The sequence below is a fragment of the Leptonychotes weddellii genome, chromosome 14 (assembly GCF_054177405.1).
Source record: "Leptonychotes weddellii isolate Sample4059 chromosome 14, ASM5417740v2, whole genome shotgun sequence".
NCBI lineage: Eukaryota > Metazoa > Chordata > Mammalia > Carnivora > Phocidae > Leptonychotes > Leptonychotes weddellii.
This window is the reverse complement of record NC_138382.1, coordinates 55,043,674-55,066,922: the sequence shown is the minus strand read 5'-3', so window position 1 is coordinate 55,066,922 and position 23,249 is coordinate 55,043,674. Positions and strand designations below refer to the sequence as shown.

At 36.6% G+C, this 23,249-nt stretch overlaps 1 pseudogene; it reads left to right on the top strand.

Moving 5' to 3' along the window:
• LOC102738030 (small ribosomal subunit protein uS5-like) overlaps positions 1-4,563 on the top strand; it is a 33,428-nt pseudogene extending 28,865 nt beyond the window's left edge.
• The last annotated feature ends 18,686 nt before the right edge of the window (positions 4,564-23,249 follow it).

Genomic DNA, 23,249 nt, shown 5'->3' with positions numbered 1-23,249 from the left:
TACAAAAAGAAAACTGGAAAAAAAAATGTGGAGACTAAACAACATGATACTAAACAACCAATGGGTCATTGGAGATATCAAAGAAGAAATAAAAAAAATACCTAGAGACAAATGAAAACAGAAATATGACATAGCAAAATTTATGGGATGTAGCAAAAGCAGTTCTGAGAGGGAAGTTCATAGCACTACAGACTTAGGACAAGAAACAAGAATAATCTCAAACTATCTAAATTCATACCTAAAGAAACTACAAAAAGAACAAATGAAGCCCAGAGTAACAGAAGAAAGGATATAATAAAGATCAGAGCAGAAATAAATGAAACAGAGACTTAAACAACAGAAAAGATCAGTGAAACTAAGAGTTGGGTTCTTAGAAAAGATAAATTTGACAAATGTTTAGCTAGACTAACAAAGAAAAAGAGGGCTCAAATAAACAAAATCAGAAATGAAAGACATTACAATTGATACTACAAAAATACAAAGGATTATAAGAGATACTGCAAACAATTATGTGCCAACAAATTGGACAACCTAGAAGAAATGGACAAATGCCTAGAAACATACAATCTTCCAAGACTAATTATGAAGAAAATCTGAATAGACTGATTACTGGTAAGGAGATTGAAAGAGTAATCAAAAATCTCCCAAGGAGCAAAAGTCTAGGGCCAGAGAGCTGCACTGGTGTATTCTACCAAACATTCAAAGAACATTGAATACCTATCTTTCTCACTCTTCCCAAAAATTGAAGTATCCTCTTCCTTTTTTTAAAATAAAGATTTTATTTATTTGACAGAGAGAAAGAGAGAGAGAGAGAGCACAAGCAAGGGGAGTGGCAGACAAGAGGGAGAGGGAGAAGCAGGCTCCCCACTTAGCAGGTAGCCCAATGCAGGGCTCGATCCCAGGACCCTGGGATCATGACCTGAGCCAAAGGCAGATGTTTAACCGACTGAAACACCCAGCACCTGAAATATCCTCTTCCAAACTCATTTTATGAAGTCAGCATTACCCTGATACCAAAATCAGACAAGAACACCACATACACATAAAGAAATTACAGGCCAATAATAAGCATAGATGCAAAATTACCCAACAAAATATTAGCAAACCAAATTCAACAATACATTAAAAAGATCGTTCACCATGATCAAGTGAGATTTATTTCAGGAATGTAAGGAGAGTTTAACATCCACAGATCAATCAACATGATATACCACATTAACAAAATGAAGGATAAAAGTCACAGGATCATCTCAATAGATGCAGAAAAAGTACTTGACAAAATTCAACATCCATCTATTATAAAAACTCTTAACAAAGTAGGTATAGAGGGAACATATCAGAACATAATAATAGCCTATATAACAAGTCCACAGCTAACGTCATACTCAATGGTGACTTTTTCCTCTAAAACCAGGAACAACACAAGGATACCCACTGTTGCCACATTTATTCAACATAACATTGGAATTCCTAACTACAGGAATTAAACAATAAAATGAAATAAAAGACATTCAAATGGGAAAGAAAGAAGTAAACTGTCACTATTTGCCAGTGACATGATACTTTATATAGAAAACCCTAAAGAGCCACCAAAAAGCTACTAAAATAAATTAATTCAGTAAAGGTGCAGGATACAAAAAATCAATCTACAGAAACCACTGGCATTTCTATACACTAAAAAATGAACTATCAGAAAGATAAATTAAGAAAACCATCCATCCCATTTATGATTGAATCAAAAATAATTAAATACCTAGGAATAAATTTAACCAAGGAGGTGAAAGACCTCCACATTGAAGACTATAAAATATGGATGAAGGAAATTGAAGAAGACACAAATAAATGGAAAGATATTCTATGCACATGGGCTGGAAGACTCAATATCGTTAAAATGTTCATACTACCCAAAGCAATCTATAGATTTGATGCAATCTCTATCAAAATTCCAATGGTATTTTTCAGAGAAATAGAACAAATAATTAAAAAACTTGTATAGAACCACAAAAGACCCCCAACAGACAAAGCAATCTTGAAAAAGAAGAACAAAGTTGGAGGTATCACATTCCCTGACTTCAAACTTTGCAAAGCTATAGCAATCAAAACAGTATAGTATTGGCATAATAACAGACACACAGATAAGTGAACAGAATTGAGAGCCCAGAAATAAATCCACACATACATGGACAATTAATTTTTGATGAAGGAGCCAAGAACATACAGAAAAAGGACAGTCTTTTCAAAAAATGGTGTTGAGAAAACTGGAAAGTCACATGCAAAAGAATAAAACTAGATACCATACACAAAAATTAACTCAAAATGATAAAAGACATGAATGTAAGACCAGAAACCATGAAATTCCTGAAGAAAACAGAGGTAGTAAATTTCTTGACATTGATCTTAGCAATGTTTTTGTGAATCTAACTCCAAAGGCAAGAGAAACAAAAGCAAAATAAATAAATGGGACTACATCAATCTAAAAAGTTTCTGCACAGTGAAGGAAACCATTATCAAGACAAAAAGGGAACCAACTGAATGGGAGGAGATATTTGAAAATCACGTATCTGACAAGGGGTTAATATCCAAAATATATAAAGAACTCATATAACTTAACAACAAAAAACAAACAACCTGATTAAAAAATGAGCAGAGGAAGTGAATAGACATCTTTCCAAAAAAGACATATGGCAATCAAACAGACACATGAAAAGATGCTCAATAACACAAATTATTAGGGGACTGCAAATTTTTGAGATATCACCTTAACACCAGTTTGATTATCTATCATCGAAAAAAAGACAAGAAATAATAAGAGTTGGAAAGGATGTGGAAAAAAGGGAACCTTCATACATTATTGGTGGGGAATGTAAAGTGGTTGTAGCCACTACGGAAAAAAGTATGGAGATGCCTCAAAAAGTTAAGAAAAACCTACCACAATCTAGCTATTCCACTTCTGGATATTTATCCAAATAATATGAAACATTAATTTGAAAATATATATGCATCTCAATGTTCATAACAGCATTATTTATAATAGTCAAGATATGTAAACAATCCAAGTGTCCATCACTGGATAAATGGATAAAGAAGATGTGGTATACACACACCCACACACACACACATTACCCGCCCCCCCACACGAATACTACTCGGCTATAAAAAGAATGAAATCTTGCCATTTGCAACACTATGAGAGACCTTGAGAGTACTGTGTTAAGTGAAATAAGTCAGAGGAGAAAGACAAAAACAGTATTTCATCCATATGTGGAATCTAAAAGAAACATAAACAAAAACAAGAAAAATGAACAAACAAAACCAAACTCATAGACACAAAGAGCAGATTGGTAGTTACCAGAAGGGAAATGAGGGTTGAGGTGGGGGAAATGGGTAAAGAGGGTCAAATGTATGGAAAGGAATGGTAACTTGACTTTTTGTTGTGATCACTTTGTAATGGATACAGATGATTATAATGTTGTATACTTGAAACTTATATAAGGTGATATGCCAATTTTATCTCAATTAAAAAAAAGAATCTCCATAATATACATCATTTTTTCAGAGATTCACATAAAAAAGTGACTGGGAGATGATGTGTACGGTAGGCTGGGTAATGTCTCCCATTCCTTCAAAGATGCCCACACTCTAATCCCCAGAAAGTGTAAGAATATTACTTCACATGGCAAAGGGGGCTTTTCAGATGTGGTTAAGGGTAAGGACCTTGAGATGGGTAGAATATCCTGGATTATCCTGGTGGGACCAATTGAATCATATAAATCCTTGAAAGTATGGAATCTTTCAGGGCTATAAACAGAGAAAGGGAGATGTGATTGTGGAAGAAGGGTCAAAGAGATGACACATTGCTGGTTTTGAATATGGGGGATGAGAGTTATAAGACAAGGAATATTAATGGACTAGAAGCTGACAAAGACAAGGAAAGAGATTATCCTCTAGAATACATCTTCATTCTCAATCCTTATACCTCAACTCTTGGCTTCTGACCAAGGTCCTGAAAATCAAAAACACTATACATTAAAGATTCCAGTTGTGGCTGGGTCCTTAATGTTGCTATAAGTCATTTCCAAGTTTTTCTAAGTTTTATCTCCCATTCTCCATACTGGTATGTCAAATTTTGTCAGTTTTCTTATAATAGATACTCTTGATTTTGTCTGCCTAGCATCTATTCCTCCATTTTCTGAGAACATTACATTGATTTTCATTTAGATAACTACTTTCCTTCCACATTCAGACAATACCATTGGTTTTGCTCTGAGCCACTTGAGTTTCATAGATGGGCACATGATCCAGGGTTGGCCAATCAATACATTCCATAGCATTGTCAATGACTGATTTTGGGAAGAAGCCATAACCCAAGCTGTCCCAATGAGAAGTCAACCCTAACAATTTTGCTAAAACTACTGAAAAGATGTATCTCTGCTTTCTGTTATAGTTGTTAGTCTGATGCAATATAAACTTAGAGACTCAAGTGTCATTCACACAGAAAATCAGCTTGAAAATGTGGCCAATACAAAGAGGAAGTTGAAACAAGTGGAGAAAGAGCTCTACTAACATCTTTTGAACCTATTGAGCCAGATGTGATTAAAGCCATATCAACTTTGTAATTCCCAGTTAAGTTAGCCATGCATATCTTTTTTCTTCTTTAAACTACTTTGAATTGGCTTTCTCTCACTTATTGCTGAGAGTTAAAGAGACTCCTGAAATACCAAAGCATACCAACTACACAGAATTTGATTCAAGAATCAGAGCCACAATGAGTAATATACACTAAAGGACTTAATACAGTGATTATACCTTTATGCAATTGTTGGATCTGCGGTGGAATTCTATAGAAGGTTTTACTTCTGAGTCTGGTAAGAGCCTAAAGTCACTATACTCTAGGTCAGTAATTGGAAGTAAAGCTGGATAGGAAGAGGTGGGAGATAGCAAGGACAAACTGTTAAGTCCTGAGCAAAAACTGGAGCCCATATCAGTCTCTCGCCATCTCTAACAGTGATGAGATGGTGATCTGCAGGAAATGATAACCTTCACCACAGAGTTATAAATGTAGTTCTCTGGGGTCTTGGAGAAATCGAAGGAAGATATATGAGATCCACTAGGAGATGAAGGAGTTGCAGGCTGGCTGCTGCCCAACTAAGGTAAACTATCAAATGAGTTACAGTGTATACAAGCTGCAACAGGACCCTCATGTCTGACACCAACCTGCAGAGCACAATAGCAGCTACTTAGCTTTCACTTTTCAAATCTCACATAAATTTCTCTTGAGGCTGACCTTAAAACCTTAAAATGAAGAAATTATGGAAAGTTACTTCCAGCTTAGTTAACCTCAGTTAACAAATCCAAATCCACGACACCAACTCTTCTATCACTATCTGTAGCAAAATAATTTTTTACTTTAGAGAGTAAAGAGAAGACATTAAGACAGAAACTGACAAAATGTTCTGTCACCACACCTATACAGGTACTTGTATGTGAATCCATTCATTATTCCTTCCTTCATATTTCCTGTTCTTTATTCTTTAACTTGTACTCTGTATTCCATTTATTCTTAGCTACTTGGGGACCTCATCACACTGATTCTTTTTCATCCCTTTCTAAGGGATTCTCTTCATCTAATGGAATTACATACTGTGGAAAACCTTCCATGGAATGCTATTTCAGGTCTAACAATTGCATAAAAGTATAATGGTGCCATTAAAAATAGAGAACCTAGAGGGGTGCCTGGGTGGCTCAGTCGTTAAGCGTCTGCCTTTGGCTCAGGTCATGGTCCCAGGGTCCTGGGATCGAGCCCCGCATCGGGCTCCCTGCTTGGCTGGGAGCTTGCTTCTCCCTCTCCCACTCCCCCTGCTTGTGCTCCCCTCTCTCGCTGTGTCTCTCTCTGTCAAATAAATAAAATCTTTAAAAAAAAAAATAGAGAACCTAGAAATGGACCCTCAACTCTATGGTCAACTAATCTTCAACAAAGCAGGAAAGAATATCAAATGGAAAAAAGACAGTCTCTTAAACAAATGGTGTTGGGAAAATCGGACAGCCACATGTAGAAGGATGAAACTGGACCATTTTCCTATACCATACACAAAGATAAATTCAAAATGGATGAAAGATCTAAATGTGAGACAGGAATCCATCAAAATCCTATAGGAGAACACAGGCAGCAACCTCTCTGAACTTGGCCACAGCAACTTCTTGCTAGACACGTCTCCAGAGGCAATGGAAACAAAAGCAAACATGAACTATTAGGGACTTCATCAAGATAAAATGCTTTTGCACAGCAAAGGAAACAGTCAACAAAACTAAAAGACAACCTAGGGAATGAGAGAAGATATTCTCAAATGACATATCAGATAAAGGGCTAGTATCCAAAATCTATCAAGAACTTCCCAAACTCTCTCTATATAGAATATATATATATATATTGGAATATTACTCAGCCATCAAAAAAAGTGAAATCTTGGGGCACCTGAGTGGCTCAGTCATTAAGCGTCTCCCTTTGGCTCAGGTCATGATCCCAGGGTCCTGGGACTGAGCCCATGTCAGGCTCCCTGCTCAGCGGGAAGCCTGCTTCTCCCTCTCCCACTCCCCCTGCTTGTGTTCCCTCTCTCTCTCTGTGTCTCTCTCTCAAATAAATAAATAAAATCTTAAAAAAAAAAAAGTGAAATCTTGCCATTTGTAACGACGTGGATGGAACTAGAGGGTATTATGCTAAGTGAAATAAGTCAGTCAGAGAGACAAATACCATACGATTTCACTCATATGTGGAATTTAAGAAACAAAACACATAAACATAGGGGACGGGAAGAAAAAATAAAATAAGATAAAAATAGAGAGGGGGCAAACCATAAGAGACTCTTAACTATAGGGAACAACCTTAGGGTTGCTGGAGGGGATGGGGGTAGGGATATGGGGTAACTGGGTCATGGGCATTAAGGCGGGCACTTGATGTAATGAACACTGGTGTTATACGCAACTGATGAATCACTAAATTCTACCCCTGAAACTAATAATACACTATATATTAACTAAATTGAATTTAAATAAAAAATTTTGTAAAAATGAGATAGATTAGTATGCACTAAACATGAAGACTGTCCAGTGTATGTTTTTGAATGTAAAAACGATATGTATGTAAATATGGATTCAATGCTTATTACATCACACACACACACCCCATATATAAACATTTATCCAAAAAACATAACAAGGGGGGAGGTTTTGGAAGGATATACATGACATCAAGAACATTTACACTTGGAGTGTGGGGTTAGGGTAGAGTTGTGAATTTTTATTTTTATTTTATATATTTTAGTACTCTTTGATTTTTGTACAATTATTAATTTTGTAAATAAAAATATTAAAAACCAGATCAAATTTACATTTTGAAAGTCTCCCAATTTTTAAAATTCAAAGCTAGCTTAAGATCAGGAGAGAAAGAAATCAACTGGCCAAAAGAAAATAAAATAACAATCAGAAAAAAATGTAAAAGTTAGGTTTCATATATAAATTTATTCATGAGTTTTTTCTTGAACAAAAGAGATAACAGGGAGATAGTTCATTTAAAACATACAAGAGAGAATTAGCAATTACGAAAAACCAATAATGAGAATATAGATACAAATATGTATATGAAAGAAAAAACATAAATACATGAGGATATGTCAACATTATAAATAATAAGAACCTATAAATACACATGTATTATGCGTATTTGGATTTGAATATATGCTGCTCACAACTCCCTGGTTTGTGTGGATGTGGTTATTTTATACTGGCTGGAGCGCCTGAGGTTTCTGGAGAACAATTTGGAAAGTATTACTTTGTAAATATTAAGTTTTTATTTTCTTAAAAAGTAAGTCACTAGAGGAATAATTTTTAATGCTGAAATTTTCTGGACTTAAAAAATGATAAATTCTAACCAAATTTCCTTGGAACACGTATTTCATCAGCTTAGACAAAATTTAGAGCTAACAGGGCATAATGCATTCATAGAACTCTTGTTTTTGTTAAGTTGTCTTTATATGATTAAATTGCTTAGAGATTTTTTTTTAACTTTGGCTGAAAATATGAAGAAAATCAAATTAACATTTTTACTATTTCTTATGTTTACTTCTTAAAATAAATATTTATACATTGTTAATAGTTTTTCTTAGTATGCTTATTGAAAATGATGCTATGTTAATAAAGTGATTTTGTATAGAGATATCTTCTACCATTTCCTTACCAATCATACTAATTTCTCTGTGAAAAATATTATTATTTATATGAGTATATGAATATATATTATTTAATATATGTGAATATATTATTTATATGGAATTTATATGGAATATTAATTAAATTTTATATTCTTGAATTCTTCTGTTGCAAAGATAAAAACATATCTTTTATTTACTAACCATCAAACCACATCTTTTAGCATATAATTGAAATGGAGAATGAAGTCCCTTTGATTCATTATATGCACACAACTTGCTGATCAAACATTTGAATCTATTATATTTATTGATTTCACTTTTCCTTGAATATACTTATGATAGATTTTTTTAAAACAAGCAAGTAAATTAACAATAGTGAATGCATAAGGCGTACTCTGGAGAAATTTTCATTTTTCTTTTAGTCTATGCTCAGAGAGGTTTGTGGTAATTGCATCAAAATTCTTAATGTTCATGTTAATTTGTGCTCTGTGGGGGCTTATAAGATTGTTAACCAAATCTACATTTTGCCTCTGAAAAACACAGTGGGATAGGAAATCTCTTGTTCTTGATTTTACAGAATATTCCCACTGAATCATATGTTTTAGGATTTTCAGTGGTCATAAGAATTGTTAAAAATTATTTTTATAATTTACTTCTGAATAAATGAGTTTGTGTAACTTTTTTTCTGTCATATACCTTATTTATTTAAAAAACTAGTAAATGCCTTTGGAATATGCATGCTGACTTGAAGTAAGAAGACTGCATCTTTTAATAAATCCTTTTTGTTAAAATTTCAAATTAAACACACTACATGTTACCCTCCAAGAGGAAAAATATAACCCATTCATTTGATGCAGCTGATTTCTTTTTTTTTTTTTTTAAAGATTTTATTTATTTATTTGAGAGAGAGAGATCACAAGCAGGAGGGAGGGGTAGAGAGAGAAGCAGACTCCCTGCCAAGCAGGGACACCCGACACGGGACCCGATCCCAGCATTCTGGGATCATGACCTGAGTCAAAGATAGACGTCTAACCGACTGAGCCACCCAGGGACCTGATGCAGCTAATTTCTTGAAAAGTGCCAGGTGGTTGGTGAGGCAGTGCCTGCTATGTGACTCTGGTTGCTTCTGTCCCAGGTACTGAATTCTATGCACTTAGATTCCCATTTCCTTAGTTCTTTCAGAGTCCGTGTAAGATCAGCTCTGTTGTGACCTCTGTTTCCATGGCAAGATATTTACCTGAACAGGATGCAACAGAATTTCATGGAGCTTAGGTCAAAAGAGTTGTATCATCAAACTCTGGACCTCTGAATCCCAGCTCCATTCACAATGTAGCTGTATTAATGTCTCTATCCTTTTCCACAGTCAGGATTTATGTATACCAAAGGAGTGTGTCCTCACCATATCCTTTAGTAACACAAATTTTGAGAGCAAACTTCCACTCATCCTACATTTTCCCCCTTTTTCTGACTAGGTTTGCTTTCCTTTCAACCTGAAGAAAATGACAGTGGTCCAAAAATAGCAGTATGATTCCATGAGGGCTGCTGGTATGGTTAAGGTTGCCAGGTCAGGGCTGACTAGAGTCTCAGAACCATACCTATATTGTCTGTGACATGGTCTGTGTATATAATTTCAGACGGCATTCTTAGAAAGTTAATCAACATGTCTAGACCTTAAATTTCTCATCTATTATTAGATAATGGGAAATAAACTGCATTTTGGGAGACTGTAAAATTCAGTTGAAATAATTTGTGAAATTATTTTAGAAATCTTGAGAACAAACTGATGCCAGTGATAATATCAGATGATCTGGGGATTAAAACACTATTAAGTAATAATAAAAAAGAATTTTAATGCCTTTGAGTTAGAAATGCACTCTTTGACCAAGTAACTAGATTTTCATCAATCTATAATGTCTTATGCATTTATATTACCTGCTTGCCTGCTGGAAGCATTTGAATTAACATCTCCTGATACAAGCTTTAAGACTGAATTATAATTATGATATAGAACTTAAGATACATTTTCCTAACAGTAAGCTTACAGTTTATGCAAATTATTTCTATGTAATCAGAAGTTCTATTATCAGATTGTATGCTATTTAACATTTCATATAATAATAAATGCTCGATTTTATCTTGTGTTTGCCAGGTCACTAAAGATAAGAATGATAATAATGTATAAAATTTGAGTTCTATAATGACCCTGAGAAACAACCAAAGTTGCTCTTTGAGACTGTCTTTTTATTACAAGAAAGCAGTAAATAAGCTCTGCACAAGCCAAAATTTCATAGCTGTTTGGAGGGAAAGAAATCTGGTATTGCCTGAAGTCTTTTTTTTTTTTTAAAGAATATACATTTATTTGAACATATAATTAAATTCCTATACAGGTAAATTTTCACAATTTGTGTTTTGCATGGATACAGGAAAGGAGAAATTTAATTTTGTATCTCTGTGTGGAGTTACTGCAACAGAATAAACTTTGTTTTATTGATTTGATTTGCACGCAGCTACTATCAGAGACAGCTATTTAAATCATATTTGGTTATTAATAAAACTAGATTGCTTTCCTCATGCTTTTTCTTCATAACACATTTTCAATAGGTATCTACTCTCATTTTATTTTGGTTTTGGATGAAACCATATGAACATGCTTAAATTGTACAAAATGACTATCTGGAAAAAATGAGAAAGGGCCTTACAAATGGAGTCAACATAAAAATCCTGGAATTAATAATGAAAACAGAAGCTTGGATTTGATAGGGTTGCAAGAGAGAAGAAGTGCCATTTAGCAGGAGCCTGTCCAGAAGCTACAGCATGGAGTCCCTACTCGGAAGGGGAGGAGGGCAAGGGAACTTCCCCAGGGGCAGGGATATCGGAGAGGAATTTACATGTATAGGTGATGTCACTCTGCAGCATGGCAGGGAATCTTCGGGTCAGAGAACTCCAAAGGAAAAATCTACTGTTTGGACTATATTTTAAATGATTGGATGGGTAAAAAGTTTGGCACTAGTGGGTATGTGAGCTAATGGGTCTTAGCATATGGTAAAGAAACAAGCTTGGGTCCAATATACAGAGGCCAAATTTGGCTCACCTATTAGAATAAAACAGGAGAGAAACATTTGTTCGATGAAGGCATCTCTATGTATATAAAAAGTACTGGATCCTTTTGGGTCAAGAAGGTTGAGAACACTTTAAAATGTTTCCTTCTTAAAAAATAAAATAAAGTAAAATAAAATATTCCTTTCTTGCATCAAACTCATAATTATTTTGTATTTAAATACACACACATAGTAGCGCCTGGGTGGCAGAGTAGGTTAAGCTACTGACTCTTGGTTTCAGCTCAGGTCTTGATCGCAGGTCATGACATCAAGCCCTGGGTCAGGCGCTGTGCTCAGCACTGAGTCTGCTAAAGTTTCTCTCTCTCTCTGCCCCTCCCCCATGCATGCATGCATGCATGTGCATGCTCTCTCTCTAAAATAAATAAAATAAATCTTTAAAAAAATAAATAAATAGGGGCGCCTGTGTGGCTCAGTTGGTTAAGCGACTGCCTTCGGCTCAGGTCATGGTCCCAGGGTCCTGGAATTGAGCCCCACAGCTTCTCCCTCTCCCTTTATCTGCTACTCCACCTGCTTATGCGCTCTCTCTCTGTCAAATAAATAAATAAAAATTCTTAAAAAAAAATAAATATACACACATATACATATTCACCTTTGAAATCTAGAAAGAGAAGTCATCATCTGAGACAGAAGACCCAAGTTAGTAAATGGGGACACATGGTACATAACTTGGGACAAGCTAGGAACACAGAGTCTTTGGGCCTGAGGTCTTGAAACATATGTAGGTCAGGGCCGTAAGCCAAGAACCACATGTAGGTTGAGGACATATGTGGATTCCCATCTTGAAGCAGACAGCAAGAGTGCACTGAACAGGGCCTAAGATATCTCTTTCCACTGCCTGGATAGATACCAGAAAGGAGGTACCAACTCTGGTAAGAGTGGCAGTAGATTTACTTCTATGACCCCAGAAACTTGTCTAAACGTAAGTGCATCATTACATCCACAACTGAGCTCTGAGCCAAGTACGTGATTCGGGTCCCAGCTTCCTTTAGGGCCATAATAAGGGCAGTTGCTATTTTGAAGTGTTTCCTGTGATATGTGTGTGTGTATACGCATGCACACAGTAATATTTCTTCATCTTTGCTTTATTAATTCATAAGTGTTCCTTAGTAGGAAATATAGGAGGCCTATATTATATATATTGCCTGTCGTAAATTTTACATCATCCCCCTCCCCTCAATTTTGCCCTTTGCTGCTTCAGGTATCATTCTTCTCAATGTAGCCTCCTTACATTTTTCCTAGACAGTAATAATTCCTAAAATTATTCTTATCTTCATTTCTCATGCTATTAGAGATTCTCTTGTCACTTAAGGATAACACTGCCACACCTGTCACTACAGGCTTTGTGTTTGAAGACATGGACCTAGTCCTTCTATCCATCAGCTAGCCACAGCTCAAATTCGGTGTTCTACAGCAACGAAAGGGTCTTCAAGTAAAATATTCTTTTCATTCCTCATATCCTATCCTTATTTATAATTCTCACACATCTGGGGTGCCTGGGTGGCTCAGTTGGTTAAGCAACTGCCTTCAGCTCAGGTCATGATCCCAGGGTCCTGGGATCAAGCCCCACATCTTGCTCCTTGGTCAGCGGGGAACCTGCTTCTCCCTCTCCCTCTGCCTGCTACTCCACCTGCTTGTGTGCGCGCTCTCTAATAAATAAATAAAAATTCTTTAAAAAAATAATTCTCACACATCCAAAATTGTGCCATTATCCTTGGGGTACAAAATCTCTATTTATCCAAAGGGCCCATATTGTTAACTTGGAAGGTGAATAGCAATCTGCTCACTGGGTTATTTCCTAAAATGTCCATGTTAGATATAGCATTTTCTAGAATTTAAGTGGGAACTTTCCCTAGCTTTCAGTAGTAATGCATTTTCCCTTATTTTTATATCTCCATGCTCATTTCTGTTACATTACTAAGGATTGGGTGGGCGGGAGCTAGAAAGAATGCAACACCTATAACTATTTGATACCTTTATCTTGAATAGTTTAAATTCTATAAGCCCAATATTTACCAAACTTACTAATTATGAAATTAATCAGAGCATATAAACTATTAAGTAGGAGAATCAATTTAAAACTATTAACCACTTTCATCCCTTAAAGAAAGAACATTTAAAAAATCTTGTCCTATTATAAATACTTTGAAGTTAACATTACTTTCTATAAGTACTTGTTTGCATAGTCAACATTCGCTGACAATAATTTTATAGAAAGGTCAAACCATTTAAATATTTGAGAATACTTTGTAATAACACATTGAAAATTACCTGTATGGTGGATAATATTGTTTTCCCTTCCTATGGGAGGATTACACCTCACTGTCTCATAGATGTCAGGCTTGACCATGTCACCTGCCAGGCTCTGCCTGGCTGGAGGGTTATATAACCCCTCCCACACCCCCACAGCAGACTTGGCCAAGTGACCTGCTGTGGCTAATGCATTTTGAATACAAGTGACATAAATAGAAACTTTAAGAGTCAGCATAGGGTTCATCATTTCTTTTTTCCATCTGCCATGAGACAGGCCGTGTTCCAGCTAGAGGTTGCTTCATTAGCCTTGGTCCTAAAAGGAAGACAATATGGAGCGGAACCATAGCCAACCTTACCCAAGGGCAGGGTGTGTGAGGAATAAACATGTTTTTTTGTCAGTCTTTGAGACTTCAGATCATTTATTGGTAACTAAGACTAAGCTAAAGATAAAATGCTCAAGAAGAGTTGCATCAGTTTGATTCTAAAAAGCAGGATATGTACTGATGATTAAATTCTATGTGTCAGCTTGGCTAGGCTGCGGGGCCCAGCTTGGCTAGGCTGTGGTGCCCAAACAGTGCCCAAACTGGATATTGTGAGATGGCTGTGAAAGTATCCTATAGAAATGTTTAACATCTACAATCTGTTGGCTTCAAGTAAGGAAAACAGCCTTTGATGATGAGGTGGGACAAGTCCAATCAGTTGAAGGCCTTAAGGACAAAAATTGAGGTTTCCTGGAGAAGGAATTATGACTCAATACTGTAACACAGTAATCCTGCCTGAATTTCTAGCCTGCCAACCTACCCCACAGATTTTGATTTTTCCCACCCTCACAATCATATGAGCCCATTTCTTAAACATTTTACACACATCACACATTCTATTGGTTCTATGACTGATCTATTCGGTATCTAAAATTGTGCATTGTATTCAAAGCACTATTATAAATTGACTCAAAGAAACACAGATGATAGATATAGAAAACTATAAGGAAATATTGTGATAAACTCTGAGCAAATAGCTTAAGACATTAATTTAAACTTCTAAGTTCAATATAACATTTTTAATACTATAATTATCCTTCCAGAGCATGAAGAAATACAGAAAACAATCTAATGGTTTATAATGTAAATCTGGTAGAAAAAGCCTGAAAAAAAAAAACCTTCAATACTAAATTATAGATGGTTGTCAATTATGATAGTAAATGAGAAAATTCTAAATAAGCAACAGGAAATCATATCCAAAATTATAGCAAAATAATTTACCTAGTAAGGTTAATTTATCATGAAAAGTTTAAATATTAGAAAAATGTGGTTTTTTTACCCTATCTTTTCTACTATCAATGATCTAGACAATTTTAACTTATCCTTGTGTTTTATCCTTGTCCATACCGTGTCACTGGTTTCCCAACAGACTGGATGAGTGACATTTGTCAAGGACATGAGTATGATTCCTTACAGTGAGATTAGTATGCCTTAGTGCCATATAGAATCGTCTGTGTCGAGGCAGGAAAACAAAAATTTATTTGGAAGACAACTGTAACAATTTGTTCTACATATGTAGGTCTTAGTTTTCTGGGTGAATTAACTAATCTCATCTCTCCAGGAACCTATAGATTCCCAGAGAAAACAAATTTATCCTATCTGTAGACCCTTTTTCACAAAGTAGTATAAATTATAAAACAATATAAGTTCTCTTGTCTCCTCGATGTAAGACTGACTAGGGGTGATTATATTAAATAGTGTTAATTAGGTCAATGTGTTAAGTTACTGGACTACACAATCCAATGGATAATTTCTTACTTTCAGGCATAAAAGGCAATTAATACTGCTGCAGCTGATACTTATGATGACATTAATATTTATTTAGAGCTTACTATGTGCCATGCGCTGCTTTGCATATATTAAAACTTTTAATTTTCAAAATGACCCTATTTATGGGGCAGGCACTGTTGGTGGCTCAATTTTTACATCCAAAGAAAATAAGTAGAGATGTCAGGCAACTTACCCATTATTTTGAAGACCCAATCATCAACGTCCACTGATTTCTATGTTGGACTTCTAGTGCTCTTCGAAGGAGGAGCAAGAGGTGATGAAAACCATGAGATAGCCAAATAATTACAAGGAATAGTTTCCCCTCTCCCTTTCGAAGACATGAGGGATGCCTGCCAGCGTGGCCAGCCAGGACCTGGTCCAGGTGGGTGGTGTGTGAGGTTTCCCAGAAAGGCAAACAGGACAGACCTGGAGGCTGCAGAGTGCTGGGTGACTTCGGTATACGTGGGCGTGTGAGGAAGTAAGTGCAGGTCCTGAGGGAGGGGCAGGGAGACGGGTTGGGATGGTCCGGGCATTAAGGGCAGCTCAGAAAACGGCCAAATTGGCCCCCGGCACTGCATCTACAGGTGCATTTCCAGGAGGAAGTCTGATCTCGCCAGATCTTGTGAGCTCGCAGGGGAAGCCTGGGCTGAGAAACACCTGGGTGCCGCGGTGCTGAAGGCTCCTCCTCCCAGACTCCTCCTAAGGAGTTTGACTCACACCACCTGTCACACAATCCCATGCAATTATATTGTAAACTCTCTGATCTGATCTCAGACAAACAACTTAGCATTTTGAACCTTAGTTTTTCTGATCGGTAAAGTGGTAATAATCATGGTGTCATAGTATAAATAAAAATTCAGTGATACTACCACTAGAGATTGAAAACTTCAACAAATACCATGGATGTGGGTAAGAAATTATGGAAGAAGTGAATAAGGTTCATGATGAACGTAATTTTCAATCTCAAATGGAGGAACCAAGATGCTCAGAAGGTAATTTGAGGATAATACTTGGAGACGGGATAAACTACCCACAGGCCTATTTCTGGTGATCCTGAGATCTAACAGCTTTCCATTTTCATTTTTGTCTGCTTGGTTTAGTTATTTTCTTTAATAATAGCAGAAGGACTTATTTTTAGCTCAAAGCAAATAATGGCAATAAAACAGATTATGCTGATTAATATAAAAGTGGCTACTTACAGTTTTCAGTGCTTGAGGGTTGTGCAAGAGGTCTAATTCCTGCTCTGTGACATGCTTGACATTTCTTTTCTCCTCCTAGAAAGAAATGTAAGATTTATAGATACACAAGGAGGGTCAGTAAATCAATCATATGAACTTAAGAATACCTATTAAAGATTACCATGCTTGTTATGAAAATCAAGGTGGCCTCAGATTCAGGTTTCACTGCAATATCTAGCTTCATCTCTCTTTGCTGCTTACCTTACCCTCTGTAAGTAATCAAAACTTCATGGTCAAACAATGAACAAAATAAAACACGCTTTCCCTCCCTTGCTTGTGAATTTGCACATGCTGTTCTCTTTATATAGAGTTTTTCCCGACTTTCTTCACCAAGTTAACTATGACTCATCCTTTAACTATTATACCAGATGTTAATTTCCTCTCATAACTCTTTCCTCTGTCTTTGGTCAGGTTCCCAGGTAAACAACTCCAATGCGGGCATTGCGCATGGAGGTTTATTAGGGAATGCTGTCAGGATCAATATCTGAAAAGGCATGGAGAAACTAGATTGGGCACAAATTGCACTGGGATCCCATTTTGTCAGAGGCCTCTCATAATCCTACTGTAAGTTGCAATAGCCAGAGATTGATGCAAAAGGGCCAGATCTTGGTATCTTTTTATTCCACATTGAACTGATGTAGGGAAAGGGGTGTAAATTTGGGCAAGGAAGCTCCCTTTGGCATTTGAAATTCTCAAAACTGGTTTCAGCTGTAAGCCAATGTAGGGACCAAGGGCAGGCTGCCGCAAGATGGGCCACTTTGGCATGACCATTATTTTGAGCTAAACAAAACAAAACAGAAGATGCAGGGAAAGCTCTCTCCTGGGTCCTCAATTTACACTGGAAAGGAGGGCCCGTACCAGGAAGAGAGCTATTAACACAGACTTCCCTTTACCTAAGGAACTGATCTGCAAAACATCTCCTTTTACCTTCTTTCCAATGGCCCACCTCGCTTTTGTATCCTCAGACCCTACCCCTCTCCTTAGCTCATATAAGCTTCATGTTGCCTTGTTATCTTTGGAATTTCATGTTTGTGGATTCCCCATATGTATGCTTATTAAATTTTATTTTCACCTGTTAACTTGTCTCATGTCAATTTGATTTTAAGTCCAACTAGGACTTTTTTTTAGGGATTTTATTTATTTATTTATTTATTTATTTATTTGAGAGAGAGTGCACGCATATGCAAGCAAGCAGTGCAAGGGGTAGAGGGGGAGGGAGAGGGACAGGGAAAGAATTCCAAGCTGACTCCTTGCTGAGCAGGGAGCCCAACTTGAGGCTGGATCTCATGACCCTGAGATCATGACCTGAGCCCAAACCAAGAATCGGATGCTCAATCAACTGAGCCACTCAGGCACCCCTAGAAGGACCTTGAAGATCAGAGGAAGGTCTTCCTGACACCAACACTCCCAGAAGTTGGGTGAATAGTCTTCTCAGTCTTGAGGGGGAAATCTGAGTGGGACACCATAGCATCCATTGTACCTTCCCAGCCTCTACCCGTGTGGGTTACTTGTGCCTCTTTATAACAGCTTATATTTCCCCTTCACAAACTCTTACACTATTTATAAATTGCTGGCTTATTTCATTTCACTGTAAGATTTCAGAACCATTCCCAGCCTCTACACCAGACTCTTGTACATGAAGGTACGTGGTAAATACTGCTTAAATAAAAGAGTGGATGAAGAAAGTCAGGTTGGAGCAGAGATTGAGAGGAATAAGAGGATTTTTCCAAGAAAGGGAGGACACACTAGGCAGAGGAAATAGCAAGTAGTTTCAGAGGCATGAAAGCAAGACATATTCAGAAAACTATAAATAAAATAGGTCCGTAGGACTGAGATAAAATGAGAAATGAAGAAATAGCAGACAGTAAGGCTGAAGAGTTGGGCAAGGGTCAGAACATGAATGGTCTTGTAAGCTAGGTAAAAGGATTTCTATTTTACCCTGTAAAATCTCTATTGAAAATAGCTTTTTGAAAAAGTGCCAGTAATCATATCTTCATAAAGAACAAAATAGCACTTCTATTCCTTCTCTTTACCTATGTTTTTGCTCTATGTTATTAATATTCAGCACATGTGCATACAGAAGATCAGATGTAGGGCAATGGATGTCAATCCAACACTACTACCCCATTTTAGTAGCAAGCATACATAATAATATACCTTGTATTTTTCATGAACTTTAGTGGAATTATTTGGGTCAGTTCACACTGACATGAACTTGTAATTCCAATCAAATGTCAATGTGATACTGGAATGCTAATTTATTTAAGCAGATCCATTTCAATGTCACCCTGAAACAAAAGCACTATCATTACCATGCCAACAAAAGTTGTCAAAACAATGAGAAAAACAATAACAAAACATCCAAACCTGCTTCTGAATAAAAGTTACTAGGCAGATATTTATTTGGATCAGGTGTTAGAAATTTGTCAATTGACTAGATGCCATTTGATCAGCAATGGCTTTAGGGATGTTACATTCAAACATTCAAATTAAAAAAATATTATTTGAGGGGCGCCTGGGTGGCTCAGTTGGTTAAGCGACTGCCTTCGGCTCAGGTCATGATCTCAGGGTCCTGGGATCGAGCCCCGCATCGGGCTCCCTGCTCGGCGGGAGGCCTGCTTCTCCCTCTCCCACTCCCCCTGCTTGTGTTCCCTCTCTCACTGTCTCTCTCTCTGTCAAATAAATAAAATCTTTAAAAAAAAAATTATTTGATAAACCAGTTAAATCTTATCCCCAGAGTATCTATTTGTATTAAAATAATCATTACATGCACATAAAATTTGCATTAAAATATGATCAAAATGACAGATCTTTGAGTAAATGCACAGCTTCCAGCAGGAATAAACCATGTTCAAGAAATAGAATAGATTGTGATTTCCTTGTTGAATCTGAAAATGCAATCTTAGTAATTGATTAAAAGTCAGGACATTTTCGGGCTATAAAGGACTAAGAATAGTTCAATCCAACTATTATTTTAAAGACGTGGAAAGTGAGGTCTTCAAAATAACATGTCTCATTCAAGGCCATACAAGTTCATAACAAATCCAGTAATAGGTTCTGAATTCTGAATCTGAATCCAATTGTCTTTACCTCTTTCCACATTGTTTCCTAGCCTGCATTTGTAAATAGTTAAGTGAATAAGGGCTCATGGCAAAGGGTAGGTTGCCATTTTTAGCCGGTTTAGTTTAGCTGCAACCTATTTTAAAATAAAATTATAGCAGTTAGGCATTTCACACTCGTGATGCAATCACTGAAGCAAAAGTGCTAATCCACAGTTGAAACAGGTCAATGTCAATTAGAATTACACCAATTTTCGATATGACACATTTCATAGCGTGCCAAATAGAAAGTAAATTGGTAATGCTAAGCATGCGAGTATGTTTTACAGGCAGCTGTTTAATTTAATCAGGGTGCAGAAGCCATGAGACCCTTATTTAAATACAGAGATTTGAAATCCTCTTGCCTTCATTCCCCAAAGCTTCAAACTGCTCTGTAATGTTTGACTGTCATGCTTTTAAAAATTACGCTTGCTTAATCTAGGAATGAATAACTTCCTCTATCCCAGGTCAAATTCACCTGGTTCTAAAGGTCAGTAACTTTAACTATTGTAACTCTAATGTATGAAAAATGTTTAACTACAAATCAAACACCTAGGACATAAGTGAATGTGTTCGCTAATAAGTGTGAGTTATGGGAGATAACTGAAGTTAGCAGAAGCAATGATCTTTAATTAGCACAAACAGCAGGTTTCTATATAATACTCATAAAACTTTGAGACACTATAGATCTATGGGTGATACGCTAGCTTTAAGAACACAAGATAAAGGTTGAGACTGTTCCCTGGAATATGCAGTGTTTTAACCAAACTATGTGTATAATGTCTGGTATTATTTAATATGTGCAGCACAAACCTGCTATTATTCTCATGATGTGGTACAAGGTGATATAAAAGGGCCAGTTTCTAATTAGATTTCTAATGAAAGTTTTAGGAGAAAATTAAGTTTTGAAAAACTTGAGGTTTGTTTCCAGGTCCTTATGTGTGGAAATGCCTACCCAGATGTACATGAAATGAGTGGCAATCTTTGAAAGTGAGCGGGTAAGATATGAGTATGTGAGTGCAACATCTGAATCAGGATAGCCATAGACCAAGTCACTGAAAATCTAAATGAATGTGCACGGTCTGTCAGAGTCAAGCATTCATTGTATTGTGTCAGGAATAATTTGTGTAAACTCTTTAATTGGTGAGTAGCTTCCTAATTCCTCATCTAACCAAGACTCCTGATGAAATAAGCTATATTCTTTTATCTCCTGTGTCAGAACTCCACTGAAAAGGACTTGGAGACAGAAAAACAAGTTATCAAAGTAGAAACTAGGGTGAAGGTAGTAGTATATGACATATGGTAAGAGTGTATACTTGTTAAACTTCTTTAATGGACATTGAGTTGTGAGTGATTGCTTTTACTTTCTGGGAAACAGCTTGCAATAATGTTTGGTTTGTTAAATCCAAAGAAAATGAAAGCAAAGAGCAAGGCTGACCTTTTAATGGCATTTCTTAAGGAAGATTTTGATAGTGTTTGTTCCTATTCACATTCAGTTACAGCCTACTTATTCTTTTTTTTTTTAAGATTTTATTTATTTATTTGAGACAGAGAGAATGAGAGACAGAGAGCATGAGAGGGAGGAGGGTCAGAGAGAGAAGCAGACTCCCTGCCAAGCAGGGAGCCCGATGCGGGACTCGATCCCGGGACTCCAGGATCATGACCTGAGCCGAAGGCAGTCGCTTAACCAGCTGAGCCACCCAGGCGCCCTACAACCTACTTATTCTTAGGTCTAACACTTAGTATTTAGAATCTTTTATAATAACTGTAATAGAGCTTGTAAAGTCTTTTGATTTACCCAAAGCAAACAAATACAATTAAACCATTTGTTGTGATTTGGAGCCTTTCTCTTTATAGTTTGTGTGTGTGTGTGTTTTAAGTATTGTCTCAGTTCTCTGTCCTTTATGGTCATTATATTCTGAAATGTCATCACATCATTGGAATTGATATTGTTTTGACTGATGCTGAGCAAAATAGGGTTACTGACACCTTAAGGACTTTTCTGTGTCACCACTCTTTTATTCACTTAGTTAAAAAACATTTATTGGGTCCTACTAAATACTGGTATTAGGGGATGAAAATTCGCTAGTGAATAAGACAGATCCTGCTCCTGTCCTCTTGGAATTAAGAGTCTAGTGGAGTTATAAAGAGGCAATCACAACAGAGAGTGGTGAGCTCTATAACGTGGAAAATACGGGGTGTTAGAGGCCGCAGGACGTGATGTCTAAGTGAGTGGTACAAAATCAAATGGATTTAGGCTGAGTAGCAAGAGCTGAAGGGCTCCAAATTATGGAGGGGCTAAAGGTGAGAGAGCATGGCCTGTTCCAATAAGTAAAACACAACTCTGGCTAGAAGGTAGAGTGTGAAAAGCTAATGGTGAGAGAATTGGCCGGACGGATGCAGGGTTTCACAGCCTGCTGTGGTATACTGAGAAGTTTAAACTATTACAAAGTTTTAAATAAGCAATGACATAATCAGACTTAAGTTTCAGAAAAAAATATTATTCTTGCTACAGTTTAAAAAGTGGATTATAAGGGAGCAAGCCTGGAGACAGGTAGAACCAGTAAGGAAGCTATTACAATAATCCCAGAGCAAAGAGGATAGCAGCCCATTCAAAGGATATAGCTGGAGGAGAGGTATGTACGGTTGGAAAAGAGGGCTGCGAAATAGAATAGAAGGACCTTTGTGATTGATTGAAACTGAAGAATTATGTAACATGTGGACAAATTATTGTCAAGGTTTCCCTGTGAAGAAGAGTAAAGAAATGAAGTAAAATTTGGGGGATCTGAGGTTTAAGAAAATATTTCTGAGATAAAAGAAATTTAAGAATCCTACCCAGATTACTGTCCCCAGGCACAAATTGATTAGATGTATTGGGCTTATAATCAATGATCGAATTGCATTAAATTTTTTTTTGATGTAGTGTTCCATGATTCATTGTTTGTGTATAACACCCAGTGCTCCATTCAATACGTGCCCTCTTTAATACCTGCCACCAGGCTAACCCATCCCCTCTAGAACCCTCAGTTTTTTTCTCAGAGTCCATAGTCTCTCATGGTTCGTCTCCCGCTCCGATTCCCGCCCTTCATTTTTCCCTTCCTACTATCTTTTTTTTTTTTTTAACATATAATGTATTATTTGTTTCAGAGGTACAGGTCTGTGATTCATTAGTCTTATACAATTCACAGCGCTCACCATAGCACATACCCTCCCCAATGTCTATCACCCAGTCACCCCATCCCTCCCACCCCCTACCACTTTACATTAAATTTTAACTAAGTTGATACAAACCAACACTTGTATTCCAAAATCAAATGATTCTGATACTAAAGTCATTATTGTATTATTATAATCATCATTAGTTCATAGTAACTCTAATTCCAGAGTGCTCATGGATCTGACAACAAATTGTAGAGTCACTAAAATTTTATAGTAATAGGAAAAATATAATAACATGGTTATTTCAAAGAATCTTGCCAAGTAAGAATCCTTGAGCAGAGCTACATTAAGATGAACAAGATGGGACCAA